At 48.7% G+C, this 8,214-nt stretch overlaps 1 pseudogene; it reads right to left on the bottom strand.

The window, feature by feature from the left end:
- Positions 1–1,059: 1,059 nt before the first annotated feature.
- LOC147661037 (tRNA-queuosine alpha-mannosyltransferase pseudogene) lies at positions 1,060–2,418 on the bottom strand (annotated as a pseudogene).
- Positions 2,419–8,214: the final 5,796 nt, after the last annotated feature.

Here is an 8,214-nt window from a genome sequence, read left to right as displayed (position 1 = left end):
ATACGGAACACTTGCGTCATACTTGGCAGGCAGGAATTCCTAGGAAACATTTTGGGTTTTGGTGAAACTTAACATATTCCCGCAAGGTGTGTTTTAAATCCCAACTAAAATAGCGATCTTTAACATCGTGTTCAGAAAATTAGGTACATTGGAGTTATACAGTTACAATGATTGCGTTTTGTTAATTAAAAAAGTTATTATATTGCCATGTTTATTTTTTAAGTATAATCCTTACAAAGGGGTAAGTACAAACTTTAGTCACCTGTTAGGTAGTGTAATTCCAAAATCAGAGGACACATTGATTCTGTGTGATCACTTAATATGACAATGACAACAACATTATAATTCTGCCCCAAATATAAATGACTGAAACTGTAGATAAAGTGAGAAAAGCTACCTTTGGTATGAAGTGCGTACGAAATAAAATGAAAACACTTATGGTGTTTATCATATGTTTCACTCAAGAATTAAGGTACAAGCATCACATCTTAGTGCAGACATTTTGATTTGGGCATGCCCTCTTCGTTAGCACTTCCAAGTCAAAGCTAAAAAAAATCATTCATTCAGTGTTACTTTAAAGATATCTGTAAGTCAGATACACTTATATCTTAAAAATGTTTAAGGACAAGAAAGATAAAATAGGAAATTAACATATTTAGTGATGCATCTGGAAGTGCCTTACATGTGACGATCTTTACAAATCTGTATTCTTTTGGGATTTGAGTGATGGAAGGAAATGTATAATGTGTTCTGTTGTAATTTAGTTTAAGACAGTTCTACACCAGCAATGATAAGCCATTAACGTTCCACTTTATTGACACGTTTTGTCATTGATCTCCTCATCCACAGGACTCATACTTGAGATCTTAGGGTGGTTTGGGGAGAGGAGGTAAGTTAAATCAAACATAAAAAATATGCATTGTTTTGATAGGAGTCCTCTGTTAAGACTGCTGAGAGTCATTTGCAACTAATAGCATTGTAATAACATAGTTTCTAATTATAATATCATGTTTTCTATAATTTAGAACTGCAGTACAACAGTAGCCTTTGCTCCCTCTGTCATAAACTAACAACTGATTCTGGTGCAAGTAGGGCCTGGTATTTGCTGCGTAGGGATGCCCATGAATACTTAAAAATGTCACCCTTGTATTGATGCTTCCTCACAATGTCTGGCCTTTCACAGGAATTCTAAAGCCTCTTAAACAGCTGTTCAGGCGTCGAATACAGATATTGAGCTGGAAAAATTTCTGGATACACCAGAGCCTTGGGACACATAGGGTAGCAACCACAATGTGTGGCGTCCAGCATTGCCACACCAAAGAACTCATGCTTGGTTGTTGAGACAGCAACATCAGCCATACACAGGGCTTGGACATAGTCTTCTTTGCTAGGAAGATAGCCCCAATGCAACACAGAATTGCCCAACGCCCCCCTGGACTTCAGAAATGCATCTGGCACATCTGTATAGGTTTCTTCAAGGACAGACACATTGAATCGCGGGGAGAGGCCTTTAAGCTTAAGCAGAACTTGGAAAAAAGTTTCTGGGTCTTTCTCATGCTCCCAACTGTGTGGCCAGACCATGTGTAGTGGTCTTTGCTCTTTGTCAGTTTCACTGCTATTACCATGGGGAGTTACAAAGTGGTCACCATATTTATGGCCTGATTTTGTATTCTGTGGTACATTGGACACCTCTAGTTGGTCGGCTGCTGCCACTTGGTTTTGTGGTCTTTCCAGTTGTGCCAGAAAAGATACACCTCGATCTTGGGCATTGTTTTCCATCAAATTCCCAGCAATGGTGTTCTGCTGTGTAGTAGTCAACCTGGGAGCCAGGAAAGGTTCCCCTTTGACTTCAGCCCTGATCTCAAAATGGATATGCTTGCAATATGGCAAGAGGAACTTACTAACACTGGGGAACCTTACAGGGAAGTGGAGGACCAGGCACCTTGGCCTGATCAGTCCTTCCAGGTCATCGGGCCTGTGATCAGGCATAAGCCTCAAAAAGCCACGGATACCGGTCAGAAATGACTCCATGTTATAAAGCAAGTTGAATGCCACTACGTCGGCCACCAGGCAGGAAAGAAGTTGGTTGTAGCCATACTGGAAGTCCCTTTCCTGACTCTTGAGCACAAGGTACACCAGTTGGTTCTCGTGGAAGCAGAGGACCTTCCTGAGCATGCCGAAGTCAGGTCGTAAGGTGACCAGCTCAGCTAGGTTAAGCACTGACCTGGAAAACAGGATGCTATACTGGTCGCTGGCTGGCACGGTCTGCATGAAAGTCAAGGCAGAGGTGCGTGCCCTTCAGTGCCAATTCTTGGCTGGCAGGCTGCAAAGAACAGAGTTTTCAAATTCTTCCAAGAGGAGATCCGCCAGTACCTTGTGAGAACCTCCATAGAATGCCTTGATGATGAGCACTCCCATTTTAGTGGACGGATCTTCATATAGGCAGTTTTGGATCGTAGTGGCTGCGGCAGCAAAGTTTCTAAGATGCTTAATGTTATATAAAATGTAGATATTTGGCTGAGGTAACCATTTGTACATGTACACGCGAAAGCCATCTTGATACGGGGTACTATAACACAAAACAGATATTAGAGTATCGGGACCATTTTTGTATGGGGTATTTTACTGGCTAACATGGAGGCGGGATGCACATTCACAATCGAGGACTCTAGTACCGTCCGTAGAAATGCTGTTTTGAGTGCTTAGGGTTTTGGTTGGTCATTATATCAAACACATAAGATACTAGAAATTCTTTTAAAGTCTCCATTTAGGATTTGAATTATAGAAAATCGTACACTTTGCTTTAGGTATATTATGACATATCGACATAAATATGACACTAGCAGAAGAAAAAAAAAATATTTTTAAAAATCAGCTAATAAGTTGTACATCCAGCATTTAACTATGTACTATTCGAAAATAATTTACACATAATAGTTACACACGGAACAGTGGGTGAATTCACAAGACAGCCGAACGATTGCTTCGCTCCCCAGCAGTGACTGACGTCAGCACGTCTAGAGGATGTAATGAACTGCGCTTGACTCCTTGGGATTTATAGTATTCACATGGTAAAAAAGTATGCATGCGCACTGTATAGGTACCAGCCTCAGAAGTCAGAACGTACATTTCGGTACAACTACGAAGTTACTACTGCTCTCTAGAGGTCCCCGGAGGGCGGGACTCAGACTGGAAGTCAGGCAAAGAAAGTGTTTCGACATAGGTAAGTGCGAGAATGGGCAGGGAAACCTTTGGTGGACGAACAGCACCTAAACAGACCAGGAAACACCTGTAACAGGTAATCTGTAGCAACCAGGAAGTGCCATTGAGGGGTAACTGAGACCAATAAGAACGCAGAAATATATTAAACAGGGGATGCAAGCTAACATGGACCAGAAAATACGTGTGATAGGTAAACTGAATTGGCCTATACCCTCAAACACTTGTACCAGGTAATTTGGATAAACAAGCACTCGCGTAGACGTTTCTCTTTTTCTGCCGTCCCACTTGTACAGCCTCAGCCTGCTTTCCTTCTGGCGTAAAAGGTTTATTACCTTCTTTATGGGGCCATCTGTTTATCCCCATAAAGATAAAAACCTTTTACGCCAGCAGGAAGTCAGAGCAGTCCGTCCAAGTGGGACAGCAGAAAGAGAGAAAAGTGTATGTCAGAGGATGCTCTTTTCCAATGGCTGGCCACCGTTTAGCATAAACGGTGACGCTGGCCAATGGGAAAGTGGGGCGGGGCTTAAAGCCCGCTAGTGAAAGCTCCTCAAGATCATAAGATCTCGCCAGCGAGACTGCGCAGGCGCAGCCTACTCAGGCTTCGGCCTAAAAATCAGGAGGGCTGAAGCAGTGGATTAGTCAGCCAGCCATGAAAGCATACAAGATAATGAAAGCGGACTTCTGATTTTAAGCTTTTGAAATTATTAGACTGACTTCCCTTCACGATTGAAAGACGAGCCGAGTCACCTGCATCCTTAACCCGCCCCCGTGATATCGCTGATTGGAGGAATTCCTTTTGAATCTAACTCAGTCTGTTCAATAGGTTGACAGTGTGTCCCCGGGTCTTGCTCTTCAATGCTGGATTTGTGCTTGGGGCTAAAAGAACAAGTCTGCCACCTGCTACCTACATGTATATTTACATTGAAATTGACGTTGAAATATCAAGAAAAATGGATATAGATATTCTAGAATTAAATGGAGAATTACAAATATCTAAACATATTAAGACAGGTCATATTGCTTGTTTAATTTAAAAGTTCACATCACATGAGCATACGTAAATGTACATTTGTATTACCCAGCTGTCTTGCGCTAGCATACCACTATAATATGTAAAATGTGGTTTATTCATAACAACAATGCTAACAAGTGCAAATTCAGTGAACGTGATAGATGAACAGTGAATCATGTTATATTTATTTCATCAGAGTGTAGCTTTCTATTTACACAATTATTTTAAACATAGGCTCGACCGCTGGAATAACTACTTTGTCGCTGAAATGCATACATGCAATAATCTAGTTGGTGCACAGCAATTACACAGGTAAGCAGCAGTTTCATGTGTAGGTTTGCATAGGCCAGAGCATGCAAACAGCATAAAGAAGCACGCGTGCGTGCGCACACCTAGCGCTAAAAGTAACTTTTTTTTTAAAAGACACGTCTGGTGAGCGATCTGCTTAATCAATCAATCAATCACTCCATTTGTAAAGCACGCTACACACCTGTGAGGGTCTCAAGGCGCTGGGGGTGAGGGGGGTCCACTACTGATCGAAGAGCCAGGTTTTGAGGAGTCTTCTGAAGGCCAGCAGGTCCTGAGTCTGTCGTAAGCTGGTGGGAAGAGCGTTCCAGGTCTTGGCGGCGAGGTAGGAGAAGGATCTGCCGCCGGCTGTGGTTTTCCGGATACGAGGAACTGTGGCGAGGGCGGCTGAGCGGAGGCTTCGAGTGGGGGTGTGGAAGCTGAGTCGGTCATTGAGGTATATGGGTCCGGCGTTGTGTAGGGCTTTGTGTGCGTGGCTGAGGAGTTTGAAGGTGATCCTCTTGTTGACGGGGAGCCAGTGCAGGCCTCTCAGGTGGGGTGTGATGTGGCTGCGTTGGGGAACGTCGAGGATCAGTCCTGCCGAGGCGTTCTGGATTAGTTTTAGTTGTCTCAGGAGCTTGGTTGTTGTTCCTGCGTAGAGGGCGTTGCCGTAGTCGAGTCTGCTGGTGATGAGGGCCTGGGTGATGTTTTTTCTCATGTCGGGAGGGATACATTTGAAGATCCTGCAGAGCATTCGGAGAGTGTTGAAGCAGGACACGGAGACAGCGTTGGTCATGGAGAGGGTGGAATCGAGGATGACCCCGAGGTTGCGTCTGTGGGTTCGGGGGCTGTGCTTAGCGATGTGGGCCACCAAGAGTCGTCCCAGGCTGATGGGGCGGGTCCGAGAATGAGGACCTCCGTCTTGTCTGAGTTCAGCTTCAGTCTGCTGTCCTTCATCCAGTTGGCTACGGCCTTCATTCCTCTGTGAGGGTTGGCTTTTGCGGTGTGGGGGGTCTTCGGTGAGGGATATGATCAGCTTGGTGTCATCGGCGTAGGAGATGATGTTGAGGTTATGTTGTCGTGCGACATGGGCGAGTGGTGCCATGTAGATATTGAACAGCGTCAGGCTGAGGGAGGATCCCTGTGGGATGCGGCAGATGATCTCGGTGGATTTCGAGTGGAAGAGTGGGAGGAGGACTCTCTGGGTTCTGCCAGAGAGGAAGGATGTGGTCCAGGCCAGGGCCTTCTCTTGAATTCCGGCGTCATGGAAGCGTGCTGATAGGGTGCGGGGACAGACTGTGTCAAAGGCTGCTGATAAGTCCAGGAGGATGAGGGTGGCTGTTTCTACTTTGTCCATCAGGATCCTGATGTCATCAGTGGCGGCGTTGAGGGCGGTCTCAGTGCTGTGGTTGCTGCAAAAACCGGATTGGGAGGGGTCCAGGATGTTGTTGTCTTCGAGGTAGCAGGTTAGCTGTTTGTTGACAATCTTCTCTGTCACTTTTGCCGGAAACGGGAGCAGGGAGATGGGCCGGAAGTTCTTGCGGTCATTGGGGTCCGCCTTGGGCTTCTTCAGCAGGGCGTTGATCTCGGCGTGCTTCCAGCCTTCCGGGAAGGTTGCAGTCTCGAAGGAATTGTTGATTGTTTTCTGGAGGTGAGGCGCAATAGTTGTGCTGGCTTTGTTGAAGATGTGGTGAGGGCAGGGGTCAGATGGGGATCCGGAGTGGATGGAGTTCATGGTTTTGATGGTGTCTTCGTCGCTGACTTTGGACCAGGCGGTCAGGCGGTTGGTGCGGGTGGTGGTCGCAGGGGTGGTGGATTCGGTGGTGGGTGCGGGGGTGTCAGAGTTGAAGCTGTCGTGGATGTCAGAGATCTTGCGGTGAAAGAAGGCGGCCAAGTAGTCGCCCAGGTCTTTTGATGGTGGGATGTCGTTGGTGTTGGAGCTGGGGTTGGAGAGTTCTTTCACGATGCTGAAGAGCTCTTTGGTGTTGTGTGCATTGTTGTCTAAGCGGTCCTTAAAGGCGGTCCTCTTAGCGGCCCTGATGAGTTGGTGGTGTCTGCGGGTGGCGCTCTTGTGGGCTGTGTGGCTGTCAGGTGTTCGGTCGTGGAGCCATTTCTTCTCCAGCTTCCGACAGGTGCGCTTGGAGGTCCGGAGGTCTTCGGTGAACCAGGCGGCTTTCTTGTTGGTGTGGTTGCTCGTGGAGGTCTTGAGAGGGGCGAGGGTGTTGGCGCAGTCATTGATCCATTGTTTGAGGTTGGTCGCGGCGGTGTCTGGGTCGGTGGGGTCGGCGGGTGGTTTCAGGGCGAGGGTGGTAGTCAGTTGGCCCTTGGTAACCTTGCCCCAACAGCGGCGTGGCAGCTGTTGGGTGCGGTGGTGTGTGGTGTGTTTCCTGAAGGTGAAGTGGACGCATCTGTGGTCGGTCCAGTGGGGTTCGGTGGTGTGGTTGAAGGAGACGTGGGGGCTTGTGGAGAAAATGGGGTCCAGTGTGTGTCCAGCTGTGTGGGTGGGTGGTCCAGTGTATGTCCAGCTGCGTGGGTGGGTGTTGTCACTAGCTGTTTGAGTCCGAGGTTGGCGAGGTTGGCGATCAGGGCGGTGAAGTTGGCATCATTGTTGTTCTCAAGGTGGAAGTTCTTGTCCCCGAGGAGGATGTAGTCTGTGGAGGCGAGGGCGTGGGTGCTGGCGAGGTCAGCGATGGTATTGCTGAACTGTGGTCATGGTCTGGGAAATCTGTAGACGAGTGTTCCTCTGAGGGTGATGTTGGGGTCGGTATGGATCTGGAAGTGCATGTGCTCGGCGGTGGTGAGGGTGTTGTTGGTGTTGGTTGAGACTCTGAGGGTATCTTTGTGGACGATGGCGATATCCCCTCCCACTCCGTTGGTACGGTCTCTGCAGGAGATCTTGTAGCCTTCTTGGATGGCTATGGCGATGTCTGGTGCTGAGGTGGCATTCAGCCAGGTCTCTGTCAGGAAGGCGACGTCGGGGGCGGTAGAGTCTAGAAGGTCCCAGAGTTCGATGGCGTGTTTGCGGGCGGAGCGGGTGTTGAGGAGGATGCTGCGGAGGTGGTTGGGTTCTCTGGTAGGTGGTTTGGTGGGCTTGATGCTGGTGAATCTGCAGTCCTGGCAGGCGATTGACCCTTGGGTGCGCTTCGGGGTGGCCCGGTAGCAGGGGTGGTCTCGTCCGATGTTGAGTGCGTGGATGGAGCTGGAGTCGTAGTGCAGTCTGGCGTTGCGGGCGGCGCAGGGTCATGGGGTTCTGGCGCTGGGCGCAGTCCAGGCGCGGACGGGCGCAGACGGGCTTGCCTTTGGCGCGCTGCTGCTGCATGGTCTCCATAAGGGGCGAAGTGGGAGGGAGGAGCTGCTGGGAGGCGGGAGCAGGCAGCCAATGGGCGAGGGCAAGTGGTACAGAAGAGAAAAGGGGGCAGGCCGCGGGGAGCAGCGGCTTGAAGCGGGGAGCGGGGGGGTGGCACAGAGGGCAGGGACGCAAAAAAGGAGCGCCTCAAATACAGTAGAGACAGTAAACAAGCTACAATTAATAAAACAATAACACAGTTGGGGAAGGAAAAAGGTTGGCACAGCAGAGGGGACAGAAACAGTTACCGGAGCACACCAGCGGCGAACCCTCGGCAGCGGCAGCACAGTGGGGAAGGCTCAATCACTCAGGAAGAGCCGTGCGGCGTAGGGAGTGACCTGGGGTCAGG

The sequence above is a fragment of the Lissotriton vulgaris genome, unplaced genomic scaffold, assembly GCF_964263255.1.
Source record: "Lissotriton vulgaris unplaced genomic scaffold, aLisVul1.2 SCAFFOLD_503, whole genome shotgun sequence".
Taxonomy (NCBI): Eukaryota; Metazoa; Chordata; class Amphibia; order Caudata; family Salamandridae; genus Lissotriton; species Lissotriton vulgaris.
The sequence above is the reverse complement of the archived record's forward strand: the minus strand, read 5'-3'. Positions and strand labels throughout refer to the sequence as shown.